This window comes from Pongo pygmaeus, chromosome 13, assembly GCF_028885625.2.
Source record: "Pongo pygmaeus isolate AG05252 chromosome 13, NHGRI_mPonPyg2-v2.0_pri, whole genome shotgun sequence".
Lineage (NCBI taxonomy): Eukaryota > Metazoa > Chordata > Mammalia > Primates > Hominidae > Pongo > Pongo pygmaeus.
Window position 1 is genome coordinate 33,244,912 of NC_072386.2, and position 25,223 is coordinate 33,270,134.

Consider the following 25,223-nt stretch of genomic DNA (forward strand, 5'->3'; position numbering starts at 1 on the left):
GCTAGGCCTTGATGTCTCTTGTTCCCATCTTTGCATGCATATGTACTCAATGTTTAGCTCCCACATACGAGTGAGGACATGCAGTAGTTGGTTTTCTTTTTCAGTGTTAGTTCACTTAGGATAATGACTTCAAGCTCTATCCACATTCCTGCAAAGAACATGATCTTGTTCATTTTTTATGGCTGCATAGTGTTCCACGGTGTATGTGTACCATATTTTCTTTATCCAGTCTATCAAGTATGGGCATTTAAGTTGATCCATGTCTTTGCTATTGTGGATAGTGCTGCAGTGAACACATGCATGCATGTGTCTTTAAGGTAGAACGTTTTATATTTCTTTGGGTATATACTTAGTAATGGGATAACCGGATCAAATGGTAATTCTGTTTTAAGTTCTTTCAAAAATTGCCAAACTGCTTTCCACAAGGGCTGAACTAACTTATATTCTTACCAGCAGTGTATAAGCATTCCATTTTCTCTGTAACTGCACCAGCATCCGCTATTTTCTGACTTTTCAGTAATAGCCGTTTTGACTGGTGTGAGATGATATCTCACTGTGGTTTTGGTTTGCATTTATCTAATGCTTAGTGATGTTGAGCATTATTGCATATGCTTATTGACCATGTGTATGTCTTCTTCTGAAAAGTGTCTGTCCATGTCATTTGCCCAGTTTTTAATTGGGTTGTTTACATTTTGCTTGTGAATTTGTTTAAATTCCTTATAGATTCTGGATATTAGACGTTTGTTGTATGCATAATTTGCAAATATTTTCTCCCATTTTGTAGACTGTTTACTCTGTTGATAGTTTCTTTCGCTGTGCAGAAGTCCCTTCGTTTAATTAGGTCCCATTTGTCAAGTTTTGTTTTTGTGTTTGTCATGAAATTTTTGCCCAGTCCTACAGCTAAGGCAGTGTTAAGAGGGAAGTTTATAACACTAAACCCCCACATCAAAAAGTTAGAAAGATCTCAAATTACCATCCTAACATCACAACTACAGGAATTAGAGAAACAAGAGCAAACCAACCCCAAAGCTAGCAGAAGACAAGAAGTAACCAAAATCAAAGCTGAACTGAAGGAAATTGAGAAGTGAAAACCATACAAAAGATCAGCAAATCCTGGAGTTTGTTTTCTGAAAAAAATTATTAAGATAGATAGACCACTAGCTATACTAATAAAGAAAACAGAAGATCCAAAATAAATGCAATCAAAAATGACAAACAGATGTTACCACTGACCCCACAAGAATAAAAAAACCCTCAGAAACTACTATGAACACCAATATGGACACAAGCTAGAAACCTAGAAGAATTGATTACTTCCTGGACACATATAACCTCCCAAGACTGAACCAGGAAGCAATTGAATCCCTGAACTGGCCAATAATGAGTTCTGAAATTGAATCAGTAATAAAAAGCCTGCCAAACAAAATAAAGCCTGGGACCAGATGGATTCAGAACTTAATTTTATCATCTATATAAAGAGCTAGTACCATTCCTACTGAAACCACTGCAAAAAAATTGAGGAGAAACTCCTCCCTAACTCATTCTAAGAGGCCAGCATCATCTTGATACCAAAACTTGGCAGAGACACAACAACAACAACAACAGCAACAACAAAAAAAAAAAAAAAAAGAAAGAAAAGAAAAGAAAAAGAAAAGTTCAGGGAGTATTTTAAAACTTAGGGATTCACCACAAGTATAGCGTTAAGAGGACTGCTACTGGGTTCTGGAGAACGGTACTCTGTTACTCCCTAAACACATTTTCACTGCCATAATAGAATGAAGTAAGAAGTAAACCCTCTGGAAGAATTACAATTATTAACAACATTTTTGTTCTACCATTGTTGTAAATTAGTATCACTACTGGAAGCTTTATTGCATATTAATTTATCTGTATTGCATTAAATAACAGGCACTCTGAAATGCTGCAGAATAGTGAAACAGCCTTGTATATATGCCTTGGAGGCTCCTGTCACTCTGCTTAGGAAGATTACTGACTCAGATCTTCAAATACATTATTTAGCATGAAAGCAGAACTATAAGTATTAGAGAAAAAATTGTTTATAATCATATTATAAACAGTTCCATGGCTTGCGCTTCCTTTTAAGACAATATCTTTGATTCTAAAAGCACTGATGTTCTCAAAGCCATAACTAGAAGAAAGTGACTTATGAAGATACACTTTTAGATATTCGCAGTGAAAGAACAATAGTAATAACAGGAAGGTCTTATTCTGCTGTCCAGTCATCTCCCATCTCACATGCTGTTTCCATGGTTTCAAAGAAGTTTCCAGTATTTTGAGAGTACATAATTTCAACTTCGAGACACCATGTGACTAAAACTGTGTAAAAACTTTGAAAAGGTCACTGCTAGTTTTACTTTAGGGTACCATCCAATCCTTTTCACCCCAGTACACACAGATGTATGAAAAATGTATTTACTTATGCTCCTGATACTTTAGAATAAGTTAGCTGAGGAATTTACAACCCAAAATTGGTAGATCCTCAGGGATCCAAGCCCAGATGATTGCCTCCTTTTAGAATGCATCTAATATCAATGTGAGGGTAAATTAATTATCTTCCCCCTCCACGTTCCTCCTCCACTTGACACAGGCCAATTTGTACTGGAAGGTGAAAGTGGCAAAGCAGAAGGGGTGATCAATAGCATGTTATACTGGGCTACGGGAAATCTGATCTCCACGGGACTCAGATAGCCAAAGAGGGCAAGAAGTTAATGGGGGCAAGATAGCAAATCTACACTATAATTTAATTTGCAAGTTAAAAAACTAACTATTTTGCCAAGAAGTCTTTTATTCCATTTTCTTCAATAGCAGAAATCCATGATTATCAGTCTTTCATCCAATTTGAATTAAATACACATAGAGAACAGAGAACTAAAACCCAAGAGGGATTTTATTTTAATTTGACAAATATTTTAGTGGATTTAATAAAATAAACTATTGTTCCAGAAATGTCGTGGCTTTGCATAGGAATCAAAGTGTCACTTTGTTTTAAAATGATCATATAAAATCTATGTCTATAAATTAGACCAAAATAGACTAAACCAACATTCATTCAAATACTTGGAGTATAACTACATGTACTGATCACTATTCTTAAGGCCAGGGATATAAAGATACAAGATAAAAGATGTACTGAAGGCCTCAATGAACTTACTGTTGAGAGAGGAAGATGAGTCAAAAAGATTATAAACAGTATGCAATGTGTATCTCTAAATCAGGAATACTTATAATATCTACTTCATTGTAAAAATTAAATGAGATAACTCATATAAATTATTTAGCCAAATACCTGGTACATAGCAATTTGAATAAATATCAGCCTCAAATGGTGATCACAACTGTGATGATGATGATGATGATGATGATGATGATTATGATGATGATATGGTGATGCCACCAGCCCAAGAATTTATAGGAACACTGAGGACATAGACTGCAGATTGAGAAAGAATTTGTAAAAGAAAAGATTAAGTGATATAAACATAAGCTAAATTTTTAAAGATGAATAAGAGAGATAATTCAATAAGATAAGGAGTTGAGGGGAGTGATAGAAATGACCTAGACAGATAAAACAGAAGCTTTGATGGCATCCCCCTTCCCCTGAGAAGTTTAGAATCCCTTCTGAATCTCGGAGCAGTCCTGTACTAGACACCTAGTACCCGAAGCCTCTCTGGAGCTGATACTGGGGGAAGTGCCCAGACCCCTTGAGGAACCCTTGTATCTGGACATGAAATCCAATTAACATGTGTCACCTTTTACATTCTGGTAAGAATCTTTTATATGATGTATTTAATAATATCAAGTGAATCAGTAAACACTTTGTTTGGTCTTTCCTATTCACATGAGAGCCATTCATCCTGTTATTTGTGTGTATAAATCTATCTTTATTTAAGTAAACGTCATGTAATGTCTTCAAATCTTAACTGTAGTATACATTGCTTTATTCTACTATTTTTGAACATATATACTTCAATATATTCTTAAATAAATGTATATTCATTTATTCAGCCATACTTTACTGTTTACCTATGCCTATAACACACTAGATACAATGCTCCACATATTTGTAAAAGTATAACACACAGTACAGAAACAAGTTATTTTTTCCATATAGTTTGAAAACACTTAATCATCTAGATCTATACTAAATGCTAAAAGAAACTCTTAAATCAAGAAAAAAATATAGGAAAGTCTTATCCAATCAAATAAGCATTTTATAAAACTACTATGAAACAGTGAAAAACATATCCCAGACCACATACTCCAGAACATACTCTATTATGCATAATAATTTAGAAGGGGTTCAGAAAGTAATATGGAAAGTCAAGCTCAACAGATAGTGTTGGAAGTATTGGTTTGGAACTTGGAAATATGTGAAATTAATCTTCATCCTATATGAATCCTAAAAAATAAATTCAAGATACATCAGAGTGTGCAGGATATTTTCTTTTCTCCCTCCAAATTTTCTCTATCCTTAGTTACCCAGCTTTGAACCTCAAGAGCTTAACAGCCCTTATTAATGTAGCTACCTTCCCTTTTAGCTTCCAGTTGGGTTTGACCAACAGAAGACTCCAGCAGAAGACCATAGAGTAGAAAGAGAACAGGAGCAAGGATTGATTCCTATGGCTCTCTCTGCCATGTCAGCGCAGGTTTGTTAAGCTCCTATACTAAAGGGATGGTCCCTGTCAGGTGGCCTGGTCTTCAACTTCCAGTAACTTCTCTCTCTCCTGATTCTCTCAGGTTTGGGGCTGGTAACAGGACCCCATTAGTACCAACTCTGGAGCACTGCACCATCTCTTATTCGTTTCTTTTTCCCCTCCTCACACCATTGTCTGTCATCTCATATAAAACACTCTTCAGTTACACTATTTGAGGTACTATTTGTAGCCAGAACCTTGACTTATACAGCAATATATAGGAGCTTGAGACAGACAGTACCCCTAGGTGGAAAAGGTCTATAATTTTATGTAAAACTTGCATACAGTGTTATTTTTGCTCTTGAACAGGCCTATAGTTAATGCAATAAGATTAAACTTCGAAATTATTTGTTAATTATTTGTAAACCATACACTTAAAGGTTCCATTAAATTTCATACTTGTACCACACACAACATAGTGTACAATCAATGTCTCCAGGGTTACTAAAGAAAACTTTGATATTCATCATTTTTTATTTACATGATGAGAAACATGTGATGCCAGTGGAGAACTGATTCATCTATGGGTCAGATACGGAAAAAAACTCAAAATTCTCCAAGTCAAGTTCTTCCTTTCCATGTGACCTCACATGTCTTTAAGTTATTTATACTTAAGAATGTCTTCCTGACTAAATGGAATCAGTAATGACCTCTCTCTCTTTACATAACAGATCAAAATCATATGGGAGCAACAGTTTATCTGGATACACTCAACTCTTTCAGGCAAATGGAAAAATATTTGTGAAACTTTCATTTGTGAAGGTCCAGAGGTCCTAAGATACTTTACATTTTCAGAAAATTAAAGCAGCTGAGAAGCAGAGAAGGAGGGATACATCCAGAAAGACAGACAGTGGCTAAATCATGCAGGGCTTTAGAGATCATGTTAGAGATTTTCTATTGTAATCTAAGAGTCACAGAAAGACTTTAAAAGAACAAGACAGACCTCAATTTTAAAAGCTAATTCTGCTACCAGATACCAGGAAAAATTACAAAGCCATAGTAGTTAAAATATCACGGCATTGTTGCAGGAATAAATGAGTAGCTCAATAAAACAAAACAGAATCTAGAATCACTCCTAAAATTATGGAAATATCGAATATGCTAAAAGTAGAATTTCAAATTACAGAGTAAATAGCAAGCTATTAAATAAAGTGTGTTAGGACAATTGACCTTACAGTTGGAAAAAGTTAAGTCACAATCTTACTCTGTGTATTAATTATGTAACTGCTATGAAAGATAAACCCTAAAATCTCAGTGGCTTAAAGCTATTGAAAGAAGTTTCTCGCTTGCTCACATAGAGTCAAAAATGGATGTTCCTGATTCGTGTATGACTCTCCTTTAAGTGGTAATTCTGGGATTTAAACTCTTTCAAATTTGACTCTATCATCTTCAACACATGGCCTCCAAGATCATTTGGGAAGAGGATAGACATAGAGGGTCTCTCTTGGAAGATTTTTATGAGCCAAGACTGGAAGTGGTATACATTACTTCTATTCTCATTCCATGGTACAGTTTAGTCACAGGGCCTCACCCAACTGCACAGAAGACTAGGAAATAAACTCCAACTATGCACATACAAAGAAAATGAGATAGATGTGGTGATTACCTAGATCTCAGCCATACCATATGTTATATACAAATTTAAATTAAATTCCATGCAAATTAAAACCTAAAGTAAAAAAAAAAAAAAAAAAGAAACCTATGAAAATAAAAAAAAAATTTAAGAATATTTTTATAATATTGATCTGAAAAAGTCCTTCTTAGGCAAGAGATATAAAAGAAATAATATAGAAAAAATTAAGGAAAAAACTGACAGATTTGACTACATCAAAATTAAAAATTTTTCTACCACAAAAGACAAATTTAGAAAATAAACCTTTCTTAAAGGACATATTTGCAAAACATATAGCAGAAAAATATTATAATAGCCAAACTGAATAAAGATGTTCTAAAAATCATTTTTAAAATAATTCAGTACAAAAATCAACAAGAAATTTTAAGGAAATTCGCTTGGCCAAAATACATGTGAAAAGATGTTCAAATTCAAATTCACCATTTTAGGAAAAACAACAAAATGATTTCAATACTATTTATCATTTTTTCCCATCGAATAGGCAAAGATATCCATGATTAATGATGAAATTAACCCGACCAAATTTTGATGGAAGTGTAAGCTGGTACAGAGTTTTTGGAAGAGAAATTCAGGAATACATATCAATATTTAAATTGTTCTAGCAATTCCACTTCCAGATCTATTCTACAGAAATACAAATGTGCACAAAGGTATTGTTTAGATAAATGTGAGAGGGTGATGGAGAGAGTTAGTGAAGATAGAGAAGGAAAAAAAGAGGGAAAGGAAAGAAAACTAGAGGAATAAATTAGGAGAAAATTATGGATATAGAAGTTCATTGCAGAATTATTTGTAATATAGAAAAAGAGTTGTCCTATTTCATTCAAGCTGCTATAACAAAATACCATAAATGACATAGCGTATAAGCAGCATAAATTTATTTCTCACAGTATGGAAAGGTAATTCCAGGATCAAGGCACTCGCAGATTCACTATCTGGTGAGGGCCCCCTTCCTGGTTCATAGATAGCTTTCTTTTCACAGTGTCCTCACATGACAGAAGGGGCAAATGACTCCCTTGGTCCTCTTTATTTTTTATTTTATTATTATTATACTTTAAGTTTTAGGGTAAATGTGCACAACGTGCAGGTTAGTTACATATGTATACATGTGCCATGTTGGTGTGCTGCACCCATTAAGTCGTCATTTACATTAGGTATATCTCCTAATGCTATCCCTCCCCCTCCCCCACCCCACAACAGGCCCCGGTGTGTGATGTTCCCCTTCCTGTGTTCATCTGTTCTCATTGTTCAATTCCCACCTATAAGTGAGAACATGCGGTGTTTGGTTTTTTGTCCTTGCGATAGTTTGCTGAGAATGATGGTTTCCAGCTTCATCCATGTCTGTACAAAGGACATGAACTCATCATTCTTTATGGCTGCATAGTATTCCATGGTGTATATGTGCCACATTTTCTTAATCCAGTCTATCACTGTTGGACATTTGGGTTGGTTCCAAGTCTTTGCTATTGTAAATAGTGCTGCAATAAACATACGTGTGCATGCGTCTTTACAGCAGCATGATTTGTAATCCTTTGAGTATATACCCAGTAATGGGATGGCTGGGTCAAATGGTATTTCTAGTTCTAGATCCCTGAGGAATCGCCACACTGACTTCCACAATGGTTGAACTAGTTTACAGTCCCACCAACAGTGTAAAAGTGTTCCTATTTCTCCACATCCTCCCCAGCACCTGTTGTTTCCTGACTCTTTAATGATTGCCATTCTAACTGGTGTGAGATGTTATCTCATTGTGGTTATGATTTGCATTTCTCTGATGGCCAGTGATGATGAGCATTTTTTCATATGTTTTTTGGCTGCATAAATGTCTTCTTTTAAGAAGTGTGTGTTCATATCCTTCACCCACTTTTTGGTAAGGGCACTGATCCCATTCAGCAGGGCTCCACTTTCATGACCTCATCTCCTCCCAAAGGTCCCACCTCCTAATACTATCACCCTGGGGGTAAAGATTTCAACATAAAAATTACAGACGGGGTGATTTTCAGTCCATAGCAATTGTAAACACCTTATATATGGCTATGGTTAAATAAATTATGATATATTTATACTATGTTGATAGGTAGTTCTTAAAATGTATAGAGTAGACTGAAATGCACTAACAGGAAAGGGTCGATAAGGCATATTGAGTGATGCAAGTTACATAACAATGAAACTAATTACATACACACATGCATGCACACACACAGATATGTAAACGAGTAAACTCATAGGAAAAGCTCTCGGAGAATCGACACTAAACATGTGGAGAGAGGCATGAATAGAGGCTGGGGATACGGAGGGCAACAACATAAAGTAGATATTTCCTCTTTACATTACATATGTCGGTATTGTTTCAGTTTGTTAAAGTGTGTGGATTTCTTTTAGAACTAAAATTAAAATTTACTCTAACTAAAAAAGTTATAATATGAATTAATGCCTCTAAATTTTTGTTCCAGCCTTTTTCTATCTTCTGTGGTAGGTAAATTCCTATTTATCTTTCAGGGCTCAATTCATTTATCACAATATTTCTTGATATTTGAGTCATAGCTGCTCCAAAATTCAAATGTGAATATTAAGCTTCCTTAAATATGGGGCACCTGGACACCTGGAAACCTCCCACCCATTCTACAAATACCCAGTATTAGCATCTCATCTCTGCTTCTATACTACTATGACATCACAGCACCTAACACTGTATTGCAGACATTCCTTAGACCCATCAATGAACTTATTTTCTAGTCCTCTTAATAAAGAGAAATTTTCCTGCAGAAATGCAACTAAGAACAAAATGCAACTAAGAGAAGTCATCTCTGGCTTTCACCTTCTCTTTACCCAATAAGTGCCCCGGGAATGTGAGCCATTTCCATAATTCATAGGCACCTTGTGACATGTAAGGTTATTTTTAAATTTGTTTTCTCCTGTAAGAAAAGATTTTCTTCCTAAAATTAGATTATGAATCTACTTCTAAAACCACTAATCAAACATAAGTTAAAGCTACTTAAATAAGGGAGAGAAAATGTTAGAGCTCTAAAATCGTTAGAAATAGGTCACCCAGAGCTTCAATAAAACTTCAGAAAAGGTTTCAGTAAAAAAAAGGTACTCTCATTAAGAAGCTGTAAAGTAATCTTGCTATCAAACAGGGGAAAAGATCACATGTGCAAAAGCAGCAAAATATAGTCCATAAAGTCATTTAATGAAGCAGAAATTTGTATCTATGCCATATCTAATGCATTTCTTGAAAAAGCTCGGCATATTCACTAATTATGAGCCATATATTATACACAGTTATTATGGGTATTATTCAGCAACAGAAGATTTAAAGTTGGTTGTCTTCTCTACCATAGTTAGCAAAGAAATATTGGTACATATATGATCTGCTTAAATAGGTTAGAAAATAGGAGGGAATTTATTAACTAACCTTTTAATTATGCAAACAGAGTTTCCATAATTTTAAACTGAATTCCATGACACCCACAGATTTCCCTATAATCTAGCTGTAAATAGTAATTACAGTGTTCATGGTAGAAAATACTATATTTTAGGTTGCAAAACAGTCTCTATTATTATCTCCTATATTAAGTCATTTGATGACAGTCTAAAACTTTCATAGTGGGGAAATTTTTATATTCGTTGGTAGTCATATCTTTCTTCACTTTCATAAAAACTGTAAGAAAAATTTGTCAGCCATTTTCAAATCAAAGGACAATGGAGAAGGAAATTTGCTGCTGAACTTTAAAACATTATATTTAACAGGTCCTCCGTGGGTTGCATAATCAGTTGAAGACTACGGATTAACAATCAAAGGGAGTGCAGACACTGACCTACATTAGAGAGAAACCCTACACATACAACCAAAAATTCATCCTCCCCAGAGAACTAAAAGCCTTCAGGGTAACCTGCTAGCAAAGCAGCACATATCCCAGTATTATAGTGCAACATGACTAGGAAAAAAAAATCATCCTGAAAGCCACGACAATAAGGGTGAGAAAAACAGTAAGAGTCCTACATAACCCAGCATTAGTTTTCAGACCTAGGCAATAGGGCTTCAAGGCAATAACCATTTAACTATGGATTATGCAAATTTAAATCTACACCTACTTTGGGAGCCACATTTGATGGGGCATTACATTCATCCTCAGAATGCTGAACACCCAAGTTGCCAAAATTAATTGAGCCTCATCAGAAGTAGGATAATTTCACTATCTTGAGCTTCACACCTAAATATTTCACAATCACTTCTACTTTGCCTGGGTGCCGAATTTCACTTCCCATATTGCCACCAAAATCTACTCTGCCTCCTGTGTTTCCTGTCTCAATGAACAGACCCTTCATCTAGCCAATTGATTGCACAAGCCAGAAAACTAAGTATGGTCCTTGATAGTTCTCTCCCCTCACCTTGCACATCCCATCACCAAGCTCCTTTTCAAATTTCCTCATTCATTCATCTTTCTTCATTCCTACTGCCCCCACCGTAGTTCAGATCACCAAAATTACTTTACTGGATCTAAAGGTGGATCTAGAATAAAACTCATGAGTCTTAAGGCCCCTTCTAGAGCTTCACATCTAATTTTGCATTCAAAATTTTGTATTTTTTTAAAGGACCCCAAAATATGTAACCTATGAAACATACAAAATCTGTATCCTTTGCTGTCTAAATTATTGCAACAGCCCCTATCTCCCAGCTTCCAATCTTGCCTGATGTTCATCTCTGTTCTGAACTATAGACAAAGTGCTCCACCTAAAACACAAATATGACCATGTCCTCCTCTTGCTTAAAAACTTCTAATAGCGCCGTATTTCTCCTAGGATTTAGTCTCAACTCTTTATTATTGTTTACTTTTCTTGTAGTCAACACACACTTTATGATCTAAACACAACTGGAAGCCGCCATTACAAACTTGTAACTGACGCAGTGAAAGAGATCTGACCTAACCAATTCCATCTTGCCTCTAACCTCCAAGCTGTCCTGGGCGTAGGCTGAACTAACTTTGGGAGGAACTTAGTTTATAGTTTACAGTATAAAACAAAAGATGATAATAGCCCTTTCCTAAAATAAACCTCCTTCTTGCCTGGGGATTAGACTGCCTTTGCAGGACTAACAAATTCTCCACAAGATTAGAAATTATGGTGCAGGAGTCATACAGCTGGAGGCTACAAGATTCTGACCCTCCCTAAACTGCTCGTAAGATAAGTTGTGTGAGACATTTTGCAGACCCTGCACTTGAGGGATCAGCTGGTGCCACCCGGATCCATAAACTGGCTCATCTGCTCTTAGGAACTGACTCAGCACAGAAAGACAGCTTCCACTCCCTATGATTTCATCTCTAACCCGACCAATCAGCACTCCTGGCACTCCAGCACTCACTGGGACTTCCTGCCCACCAAGTTGTCCTTAAAAACTGATCCATCCGGGCAAGGCGGCTCATACCTGTAATCCTAGCACTTTGGGAGGCAGAGGCGGGCGGATTGCCTGAGCTCAGGAGTTCGAGATCAGCCTGGGCAACCTGGTGACACCCCGTCTCTACTAAAATACAAAAAAATTAGTCAGGCGTGGCAGCGTGCACCCGTAGTCCCAGCTACTCGGGAGGATGAGGCAAGAGAATTGCTTGAACCCGGGAGGCAGAGGTTGCAGTGAGCCGAGATTGCATCACTGCACTCCAGCCTGTGAGACAGAGCAAGACTCCGTCTCCCAAAAAAAATAAAATAAAATAAAATAAACTCTGATCCCCGAATGTTCAGGAGACTGATTTGAGTAATAATAAAACTCTGGTTTCCTGCACAGCCAGCTCTGCGTGAATTACTCTTTCTCTATTGTATTTCCCCTGTCTTGATAGCTTGTCTCTGTCTAGGCAGCAGGTAATGTGAACCCATTTGGGCAGTTACAAATTTAGCCAGCTACTCTACAGACCCTACATCATATTCTTTGGACACGCAAATTTGTGTCCCCGCCTTCTCCAATCCTTCCCATTCTCTTAGCTCAAGATATTAGAAGCCATGTGCTGTTTCCTGTTAAATCGGCAGCCATACCACCACCATGTTGTCACTGAGTAGGCATTTCACAAATATTTATTGAAGAAATAAGTGAATGAATAATGAATGCACTCTGCATCACTGGTCCAAATCCAGGAATAGTGATCAGCAGCCCACAAGGGATTGATCTAGCAAGAAAACACACTGATTGATTCCTGGGAGTAAATTGCAGTTGATTTCCCATATTTATGAGTAATTATACTGGAAAGAATTTTAATAAATCATATATCAGAGAGAACAGTCATTAAGTCCCACTCTAAGTTTCTCTCTTCCTTAGAAATATGCATGTCTTCCCAATATCCTATTGCTTTCAATTTAATACCTGATATGCCAGATGTTTCTAAGCTGACATTGCCCTATCTATCAAACAAAGAGTATCTAATTCAGGGCCTAAATATAGGCGATTTCTTCTCTTTCTCCAACATACTATTTTTGGATAAGTATTTTTCTACTCATCCTGTTTCACCATGTAATCTGGCAAACTTCAAAGTTTTTTTCTGTTCCTGTTAATTCTGATGGTTAATTTTGTGTCTATTTGACTGTGACATGGGGTGCCAGAATAACCATTACTTCTGGGTGTGTCTGTAAGGGTGTTTCCAGATGAGATTAGCATTTGAATTAGTGGACTCAGTAAAGCACCCTGCACTCAATCATCCAATCTACTGAGGGCCATACAGAATAAAAAGGTGGAGAAGTGTGGAATTCAGTCTCTGCCTAACTGAGTCTTCTCCTGCCCTCAACTGAGACTTATACTACAAGCACTCTGTTTCTCAGAACTACATCCCCAGCTCTCCTGGATCTTCCTCTTGCCGACACCCAATTCTGGGACTTCTTAGCCTCCCTAATCACATAAGCCACTTCCTTATGATAAACCATATATTACACACACACACACACACACACACACACACACCCTATTGATTCTGTTTCTCTGGAAACTCCCAACTAATATACCTACCTCCTTCATATATATTCTTATCATGTACCTAGGACAATATGTTTTTTTCCAAATTATCCTGACAATTACTTTCTGTGTATCAACACTTACTTAGATTTTATTTCATGCTGAAATAAGTCTTCCAATAATTACAAAACAACACAAACTTTTTTATATTCATTCATTTAAGAAATAGTCATTGAATACTTACTTTATGTACTGAACAGTATACTACAGGGTATATAAGATAATTTATATTGTACATTTATATTATCCTATATGCTTTTTTAATCTAGGGACATAATAAAATAATTTTATATCACTCAATAAATGCTATAGATCTTTTTATATGGTTCTTGCATACTTCCTTGTTAAATGTTCTAAATATACATAGATGAAAGATAGACTTTCAGATAGATATTTGAATACTAGGATTTAGTTAGATTTGAATAGTTTTTCATATACATGTTATTGAGATTTCACATACCTATACATACATTAAATTGACAGTTAAAATACAGTTTTTGATCACTGAATTGTTCTAGTTTTTAATAGTTCATAGGACAAGCCTTCCATCCATTACTTTTTTGTCAATATTTTCTTAGCTCTTCGTGCTTTTTCCCTCTTCTAGGTGAATTTTAATAAGATTTCTTTAAGTTCCAGATAATCATGTAAGGGTTTTGTGCAGAATTGCATCAAGCCCATAAGTTAATTTGTGAAGAACTGACATCCTGACCTTACATAGTAATCCATGATGATTATATTAATAATGATGATCTGGGACAATCTGCTGTTGTCTATGCTTATTCTTAGTTTATAGAAATATCTAGATATTACAAAATATTAACATGAGTAATCTATCCATTTGATCATTGCTCAGTCAAAAACAAAGAAAAAAATTATACTTTGTCAAAATTATTATTTATTAATTTTATATTCCTACCTCAAAAAACCATACCAGATATGCAATGGTGTCAAAATTTAATATAGTTCACTAGCTGGACAAAGACATCCTTATACAAAATTCAACAGAAACAAGAACTTTCTGCTTTGCATTCTTTTCATGAAAGAGTGACTATCTTTTAGTACTCCACTCCCTAACCTAATAAAGGTCATCTACTTCCTCAATACCAGAATACAAAATATTTAAAGTTATGGATACAATAGTGTTTTAATTCAGAGAAATTATGAAAGAAAAGAATAAGCTTTGGACACAGAGAGGGGAACAACACACACTGGGGGCCTGTCCGGGGATGGGGGTCAAGGGGAGGGAGAGCTTTAGGACAAATATCTAATGCATGTGGGGCTTAAAACCTAGATGATGGCTGGGTACGGTGGCTTATGCCTGTAATCCCAGCACTTTGGGAGGCCAAGGCAGGTGGATCACCTGAGGTCAGAAGTTCAAGACCAGCCTGATTAACACGGTGAAACCCCGTCTCTACTAAATATACAAAACTTAGCTGGGCATGGTGGCAGGTGCCTGTAATCCCAGCTACTCGGGAGGCTGAGGCAGGAGAATCGCTTGAACCCAGGAGGCGGAGGCTGCAGTGAGTCAAGATCACACCATTGCACTCCAGCCTGGGCAACAAGAGTGAAACTTCGTCTCAAAAAAAAAAAAAAAAAAAAAACCTAGAAGACGGTTTGATAGGTGCAGCAAACAACCATGGCACATGTATACCTAGGTAACAAACCTGCACATTCTGCACATGTATCCCGGAACTTAAAATAAAATAAAATAAAACAAAATAAAAACAGAATAAGCCATCCGGTGAGATTAAGCAAAACCAGATAACAATAAAAATGTCTGGACTGCTGTAGTAGCTTCCTGATTTTGAATCTATGCAAAGTGAGAAAGTGTAGCATATTGGTTTGTAAGTACCTTCACAGCAGAGATTTTCTCTTTATTTACATCTTCTCTTTGTTTACATCTAGCACATGGCCAACAGTCAGAACTGGGGAATTTTTCAAAATAGGCTAGCTATAATTTTTAGGTCCTAAGTGGTATTTTTCTGAATATTCAAAGTGAAAAATATTGTAGTCGATAGCTTAATTTTTGATCAGTATACATATTCTACCATAAGAATCTCTTTAAGGTCAGAAGCTGTATCTTATTTATCTTTTTACCATCAACATTTAACACTGACCAAGCTTGCACACATTAAATTAAAATAGTGAGAACAATGGCATCATCTCTGAGAATGAAAGTAATAAGTAAATGTGTGTGTGTGTGTTTGTGTCTGTGTATGTGTGTTTTATTGTATCCCAATACAGAGACACATATGACCAGTGTGATTTCATGCTTTGAAAAGTGTGAAAATAATTGGCTTGGAATTAACAAAGTTACTGACATTTTAAAAGGCCATGTGCTAGAGAAAAAGCGCAAAATTTTTCCTAAGTTGTAGGATAAGCCCTCAACAATTATACCTACGCAAATCATCACACAGCTGTAGAAGCCAGAAGTTTTTTAAAACTACTTGAGAAGCACTAGCTGACCTTTCCTATCTTCCTTAGAAGTGTGCCTTTATTAGTGTGTCCTTCAAAAACTGCAAACTGCACAGAGACCCTTGGAAACCTCTTCATTTTTTGCAGTCAACTCTAGAAAGCAGACAAAGAAGAAGATATTTGTAATTTTGACCTACACTTAAAAAATATGCTTAACAAACAGAAAGATGCTACAGTTCAGAGGAGCATAAAAATGTTAGCTTTGTAATCACCATAGCAGAGGCACATGAGATTGCGTAAAGCCAATTTTGTCCATGAGAAACGTGTGCAAGACCTTGCTGCAAGCCACCATCTGTATGTTCCTTACTGCAGCCTTTTCATGCTAAACCAATGGTTTGTGTTTGTAACAGTGTTTGATATGGAAAGTAAAATAGCAGGACAAAAGAAACATGAAGGATGCCTGTTCCATGATGGAGCATCTGTCAACTTTAGTCATGGTTATATGTTAGCTAGCCATGTACAAGCTTTTCACAAAACTAATTATGCCAACAGGCACTGAAGTAGCCATGCTTTTCCATACAGACTAGAATCATTCTTCTGTTTTCGCAATGCCCATCAAGCCCTGCTATAAAATGAGGAAGCCTCTCTTCCTGGAAGCCTCCTTTCTTCATTCATATCACTCACTATCAATTGGAAGAGATGTCATTGTTGATTAAGTGCAGGTATTGAGAGTGATGCTAGTATAGAACCTTCTAGTCCACGGCATGGCAGAGAATGGTGGGAAGAACTTTGAAAAGTAAGAATAACCCACATCTCTCTGAATGAACCGCTTGATGTATCTGCATTAACTTCTTTGTTTTCATCAAGGGTGTTTCATAATGTTTTTGTCCTAATCTCCTTAAGAAACAAGAGTACTAAAATATTATTTAAGAAATTCATTCTGTGTCTCAAATATGCTTAATAAAGTGGGGGAGAGGGAGTTATGTTCATGAAATGTGACAATGTATAAAAAGATAGTCGTAAAGAGCACAGATATATAGAAAAAGACTCACATCTTCCTCAGGCCATAGTCTCATTTTTTTCCATAAAGCAAAGAGGACACAGGTGAATGAAAACGTAGAAAAAAATGTAGTAGCCAGACTACCATCTCCTGTCCAAGAGGATTGTAGCTCTAAATGTGAAAATAAAAACAACAAAGTTTCTGAAAGACCATGCAAGTGAGTATCTTCTAAATGACTTTGAGGTTAAGAAATATTTTCCAAACAGAGAACAAAAAGCACTAGTCAAAGGAGAAACTAATAAATTAGACTACATTAAAATTAAGAAGTTCCTTTCATTAAAAAAACTCTTAAGAGAGTGAAAAGGCAAGCCACAGTATTTACAACACATATAATCAACAAAGGACTAACATAGAATAAAGTACTTCAAACTACCAATAAGAAAAATCCAGAACTCATTTGCAAAAAGTGGCAAGAGACTGAAAAGGGATTTTACAAAACAGGATATCCAAATTTCCAACAAATATATTAAAAGGGGTTAAACTGGCTGGACACAGTACCTCACATCTGTAATCCCAGCACTTTGGGAGGCCAAGGCAAGTGGATCACTTGAGGCCAGGAGTTCAAGACCAGCTTGGCCTAAATGGCAAAACCCCGTCTCTACTAAAAATACAAAAATTAACCAGGCATGGTTGCTCACACCTGTAATCCCAGCTACTCAGGAGGCTGAGGCAGGAGAATCGCTTAAATTCGGGAGGTGGAGGTTGCAGTGAGCCGAGATTGCACCACCGCACTCCAGCCTTGGTGACAAAGCAAGAGTCCATCTCAAAAAAAAAAAAAAGTGGTGTGATTAAACCTCATTAGTAGCTGAGGAAAGATAAAGACATACCTCTGCAAACCCATCAGAATTCAAATAACTGAAAATACTAAGATTTGGCTAGCCTTAGGAACAACAAGCAGTCACACACTATTGACAGAATGGAAAACTATTTGGGATATCTGCTTTGTATTGTCTCCTCAAGTTAAAGATACCACATCTAGTGACCCAGCAACTTCATACCTAGATATAGACTAAACATGTATACATACTAACCAAAAGACATGGTCAAGAATATTCATAGAAACATTATTAGTAATAGGTGAAAACTGGAAGCAATTCAAACGTCCATCAACTGTAAAATAAATAAATTGTGGTACATTCCTATAATGAAACACACTACTGCCATTAATATGAACAAACTACACCCATGTGCAATAACATCCCTGAATCTCACAAACACAATTTCGCAAAAGAAGCCAGGCACAAGGGAATACATTTCATATAACTCCATTTACATAAAGCTTTAAAAAGTAGGCAAAACAGATCTATAGTGTTAGAAATCCAAACAGTGGTTACTTCTGGGGAAAAAGGAGGGTTCAGTGATTAGGCGTGGACATAAATGGCTTCCAGGGTGCTGGCCCCATGTTCTATTTCTTGAGTAAGAAAGTGGTTTCACAAGTGAGTTTATTTTGAGATAGTTAATTCAGTTGAACACTTATTTCTGCACTTTTCTGTGTGTATTACACTTCAATTGAGAGGTTTTCTCTTTTTTTACGCAGCCAGATATAGTCTTTTTTTGGAGAATTAAAAACGAAAAACCAAACAAAAAAATGTCCCTAGTATACTCAATTTCTATCAAATGCCAAGCCCTTTATCAAAATAAGCTAATCTTTTTTTAAAAGATTAAATCCGTGTGATTGTCCTTTTAAAATTAAGATTGACCCAGTTATTAAGATGAGTAAAGTAAGAAATTGAGTGATGTGTCCAAAATTTAAAGGTCAATAAATTCCAGGCCTAGGGTACAAGTACTAGGTCCTACTATTACAAGCCCAGTACCATTTCTGTCATTACACAACTGCTTTGAAGTTTAAAGCACAGTTTTGCCTCACATCTTCAATCCACCAAGAAATTGTATGTAATAGGATAGATATGCTAGCCTCATTGTGCTGCCAGGAAATTATCTGTGCTAGAAGGCATCTGTTGCTGAAATCACCCCTCCTGAAAAGCCTCGGGGCATCTACCATGCCTACAGGCCCCTTCTGAGGGCAACCATGTTCAAAGGACTCTGGGCTTTGGATAACATGACCCTGTGACCTGGCCTCTGCCATATTACAGTGGTTAAAGGCAAGAGATTTGAAGTTAAACAGAGCTGAGTTTGAGTCCCAGCTCTGTCAGTATTTAGTTTCTCTGAGTCTTGTTTCCGCAACTGTAAAACAGGGATAAGAATAATACCTGCTTCCCAGGGCTGAGATGAGAAGTAATCTGAATTCTTGATATTGAGTTAAACGACAAATACCGTTCTTGGTAGAGTTTTTGGTTTTTGTCATTGTTCTAACGCACATACACAACAGTGGCCTCTGAGGTAAGCCTGACATGGGATTGCAGTGGTACTCTCTCCTACCTGAAGACCCATCAGTGCAACCACACATTCTCTGTGGCAGAGGTGATAGTGAGATGTGGAGAGTGCTGGAAGTCTGTGATAGTATAAATTGAAAATCCACATTAAGGAGGAAGAGTCCCTAAAGTGATAGGAGCCAAGTAGGCAGAGGCCAAGGTCAATAGAGGACAGTTTGCTGGCAGCATGAGCAAGAAACTGAGAGACTTAGGTAACAGGCAGGGTGCAAAAATAGTGAGCAATGGACAGTGTTTCTGAAGGAGACATTTTCAGACTCACTGTAATCAGAGCTGCTGGGTGGAAAGTGTAGCTTACTAACGGACAGGGAATGAAGTTGAGGTTCTCTTTGAAGCCTCTTCTGTAGCTACTGAAAGCAACCTCAGCCCTCTTCCCATAACATGACCAAGCGGAGCACATCACTGTTCCCTGTGCCCAAAAGCTCTTTAACATCTGAAATACCCATTAGGAGAGAAAGTTAAAGGGTCTGTCCCAAAGCCAAATAAGTAGACCAGAGCTAGATTAAGCCAATGGATAAAGGTTCAAGCTGATTCAAGAAAACGCTTAACTTTTACTTAATGAGTGTTATTTGTAATCTTCTTAAACTTGTCCATCACAGACTGATTATTCAGTGAACAAATTATTGCTAAATCTAAAGAATAGTTAATAGTATCTTCTTAGTGATTCACGCAGAGAAAACGTCTGGAATTGATCCACTCCACCAGAAACCAAGGCATTGCTAACAAGTCCCCAAATGGAAAACACAACCACAAGAGGAAATAGTCTTCAAAGTCTACTCAAACACAAACCAATTTGAAAAGTGGCAATATGTATCCCACATGCTAAAAGATCTAGACTTAGACCACGAATTTAGCTTCAAGCATAATAGAATTACCACATTAATTATTTATGTTTTGTTTATACTAGAAAAACTCATGAAAAATAGAGATAAACAGTTTTATACATAAGGAAAACACCAGAATATCTAGAAGCCATTACTACCACTTAAGGTAATGTTTGACTCTTAGGGCCTAAAGTTTTGAATAGATATTTCCCTAGGCTCTTATTTAAATTAGTATGTAAACTATTTGAGTTCCTTTGGCTTTCTTCCTCATCAAATAGAAGCTGAGGACATCTAATAGGTAGACATCCAGAAAAAGATGATCTGCAAGGTTATTTGAATAACGAGGTTAAATGTATATTGTGTTATTATTTTCAAAGTGAATATTATAAATTTCTTTCTAGGTGTTTTCTTAGAAGCATTTTACCATTATGAACACTATTTGACTACTAATAATTTGAAGTTCATATGAAAAAAATTATATCTGCTATGATTCAAAAAGAAATAGCAACTAGGTTGTGAACAAGAGCCATGTTCATCTTGCTGCATTTAGAATAATGTAGCAGTGCCTATAACAAGTAAACAGTGGACAGGCTTGGTTCTGCTGGATTTAGATTAACCTTTACAAGCAATACAGAATTAGATTATGAAAATAAATTGAAAATGGCATCTCCTTAGACTCACTTTGTACTCTGCATTTTCTTAAGCTTTTATGTGACTGTCAAATATTAGTTCAGGGCTCCATTCATATTTATAACATTTTATCTTTTTTTTTTTTCCTGAAAACATAAGCACCAGTCTTCAGAGAAATATTCTCACTACTGGATACAGAAAAAAAACTCTTTCTTGAATGGTTAATGTTTCAAATATGAGCACAGATACCAGATGGCAAAAGGGGGAAAAAAGAATTCAAGTTGTTTCATTGTTCAATGATAAGGATTCTTCCATCTGCTGACTCAATACTAACTTGGTTTGCACTCTCTTAGAGCCAATACAATTAAAATTCTATTGGAAGTGAAGTTTCAGAAAAAAATTAGAAACCTGAGAAATCTTTTTACAGGTTATACCCATCCCTTAAATAGCTAAGCTTTTATGTGTACAAATTCAAGTGCATGATAACATTAAGATAGAAAATACCTTTTGAAAAATTCTAAAGACACATTTATTTAAGTAATAATGAAGACTATTTTATGTGATTAAAATGTAAGTGAACATCTGCAAGAAGTTAGAGTCATGGTGAAATAAAATGTATCTAAAGTAATGATATACTGGGGTAACCATAACAAAGGATGAAATGGGAGACTACTGGTAAGTGAAAAATATGGCAGCCATTGACAAAGGAAAAAGTTTAAATGGCTAATACACTGAGATCAAATGGCAAGTAATGAAGAGAATGGAAGAGCAATGACTAGCAACCATAGCTCAGAGGACAGCAGAAGGCTTATACACTAAAGTAGGCCTAAAGAGGAGAAGTAGCTAGAAACAAATAGAATTCATGAGAACAAGACTCAAGTAAGAATCATGAACAAGAGAGTCCTAGGATCCCTCCAAGCAAGTTGATGCCTAATACAACATTTTCCCCATGATCCTTTCACAGAAAGAGTTCCTATTCAAAATAAAATATTCATAATATTAAGAAGGAATTTTCCAGGGTTACCTTCCCCTTTTTGTTTTTAAAACACTACCCAGTTTAGGGCATCTTTTTAATATTTAAACTTCCTCAAAAGATCATGACTCCTGTTTTCCTGATGCCTACTACCTAGTATATGATTAACGTTCTACAAATATTTCTGGGTTTTTTCCCCAGCTTTATTGAAGTATAATTGGCAAATTAAAATTATCTCTGTATATATATACGTAAGGTAATATGATGTTTTGATAGACATATGCAATTTGTGATATGCATTACCACAATCAAGCTAAAGAACATATCCGTCACCTCACATAATTACTGTTTTTTGTTTTGTTTTGTTTTGTGTGTGTGTGTGTGTTGAGAACATTTAAGACCTACTGTCTTAACAGGGTAAAAGATAAAGGCAGCCAGGAGTGGTGGCTCACGCCTGCAATCCCAGCACTTTGGGAGACCGAGGTGGGTGGATCACCTGAGGTCAGGAGTTTGAGACCAACCTGGCAAACATGGTGAAACCCCATCTCTACTAAAATACAAAAATTAGCCAGGCATGGTGGCGGGCACCTGAAATCCAAGCTACTCAGGAGGCTGAGGCACGAGAATCACTTGAACCCCGGGGGCGGAGGTTGCAGTGAGCCAAGATCGCACCACTGCACTCCAGCCTTGGCGACAGAGCGAGACTCTGTCTCAAACAAAAAAAAACAGATAAAGACAAGGTAAAGCGATAAAGGGATATTTACTGAGTACTTTTTAGGTGGTCAGGAAAGTGGAAAGTTGACTATAAAAGCTGAAATATGATGGAAGGCAAGCAGCAAGTCACTATATGTGGACGAACATCTCACAGGGTCCAGCAAGGGAAGAGGCTCTGAGGCTAATGCGTGAAGATACTCTTCAGGAGTCTTTTGATTAGGAAAAAATAGAAAGATTTTAAATAAGATGAATTTTTAATGTCTATTCATTATTCTTCATTAACAGGAAAAATATACACATTTATATATTCATACTTTAATAAAAAGAGTGTCTGTCTCAAAATAAACTAAAGTAAAATAAGAGTTCTCTCTTTCCCTCTCTCTCTCTCAATCTCCCTCCCTCTCTCCCCCTCTGACAGACATTTTGATTTTCAGTCTGGATGATCTGTTAATTGTTGAATGTGTGTGTGTGTATACATATATATATAGAGAGAGAGAAAGATACACACACACACACACACACATATAATTTAGGTTAATCACATTTGTTTTTTAATAGAGGTTTACCTCCCATGCTTGGGATCTATAATATATGCCTTAACAACATTATTTCTAGTCAAGTAAAATAAGTTTCTGATACATTTCATATATTAGATTATATTCCAACAATGCAACAAAGTAATATTATCTTCATTCGTAGATGAGAAAAACTGAAACTCAGAGGAAATTTGTAACTTGCTTAAGATCACATGATGGGAAATGATAGAATTCAGGTCTGAACCTGGGTGTCTTGACCCAAAATCTTAGACTTTTCTCCATTGACACACTTAATACTAAAATGGTACTATCTTTGATGCTTAGGGTATTGCCACCCAAAATTATTTTCTATATTTAAATAAATAAATTAAAATAAAGTTATTAAAATAATTTTATATATTTAAAATATATAGGTTTTTAATGTTCTTTTGATTTTATCTTTGACCCATTGATTGTTCAGGAATGTATTATTTAATTTACACATATTTGTGAATTTTTCCATTTCCTCCCACTATTGATTTTAAATTGCACACTATTGTGGTCAGAAAAGATATTTGATATGATTTCAATCTTCTTAAATTTATTAAGACTTGTTTTATAGCCTCACATATGATCTATCCTGGAAAATGATCTCTGTGCACTTGAAAAAAATGTGTATTCTGCTGCTATTGGATGGTGTGTTCTATAAATACTTGTTAGGTCCATTTGGTCTATAGTGTTGTTCAAGTCTGTTGTTTCCTTACTGATTTTCAGTCTAGGCAACCTGTACATTGTTGAAAGTGGTATATTAAAGTCCCCTACTATTATTATATTGTCTATCTCTCCCTTCAGATCTATTAATATTTGTTTTATATATTTAGGTGCTCTGATGTTGGGTGAATATATATTTATAATTGTTATATCCTCTTGTTTAATTGACTCTTTTATTATTAAATAATAACCTTCTTTGTTTATTTTGACAGTTCTGACTTACAGTCCATTTTGTTCAACATAAGTGTAGCCACTCCTGCTCTTTTTTGGTTACTATTTGCCTAGAATATCTTTTCTCATCTCTTCACTTTAATTCTGTATGTGTCCCTAAAGTAAAACTGACTCCATTCTAGGCAGTATAGAATTACATCAAGGTTTATTTTTTTAAGCTGTTCAACCACTTTATGTCATTTACTGGAAAACTTAATGCATTTACATTTTAAGTGATTATTGATAATAAGGACTTATTATTGCCATTTTATCCATTGTTTCCTGACTGTTTTGTAATTTCTTTATTCCTTTCTTCCTCTCATAGTCTTCCTTTGTAACTTGATGATTTTTTGGTAGTGGTATGCTTTGATTCCTTTTTCTTTATCTTTTCTGGACCTGTAACAAGTAATTTTCTTTGTGATTACCACAGGGCTTACATAAAATATCTTTTTTAGTTATAATAGTCTATTTAATCTAACCACTTCAATTACATACAAAAATTCTACACTTTTACTTTTCCTCTCCTCACTTTTTATGGTATTAAGATCACAGGTTATCTTTTTTATATTGTGCTTTCTTTAACAAATTGTTATGGCTAAAGTTATTTTTGATAATTTTGTATTTTAATTTTTATGCTAGTGTTAAAAGTAATTTATATGCCACCATAATAGTACTAGAGTCTGACCCTTTGATGATATTCTTACCTTTACAGTGAGCTCTATACTTTCATATGTTTTTATGTTCTTAGCTAGTGTACTGTTTTTCAATTGAAGGAACTCCCTTTACCATTTCTTGTAAGGCTCATCTAGTGACGAGGAACTCCGTTAGCTTTTGCTTGTCTGGGAAGATCTTTAGAATTCCCACATTTCTGAAGGATAGCTTTGCCAGGTATAATATTCTTGGTTGAAAGGATTTTTGTTGTTTTCTTTCCAACACTTTGTATATTATGTCCCACTCCCCCTTGGTCTGCAAGGTTTCTGCAAAAAAAAGTCTGCTGATAGTCTTATAAGGGAAAGTAGGTTCCCTTGTATGTGATAAAAGGCTTTTTTCTTGCTGCTTTCAAAATTCTCATTGACTTTTTTCTTTTTTTATTTTATTGAATATTGATAAATTACAATTGTAGGTATTTATGGGCTCCAATGTGATGCTATGATATATGTATGAAATGTGGAATGATTAAATCAAGTTAATTAACATATCCAACACCTTAAATATTTATCATTTATTCATCCTGTCTAACTGAAACATTATGCCTTTTGACCAGTATCTCCCCAATCCCCCTTCCTTGGCCTCTGAAAACCACAATTCTGCTTCTTCCATTAGTCTGGTTGTTTAAGATTTCATATAGAAGTGAGAATATATGGTATTGGTTTTCTGTGCCCAGC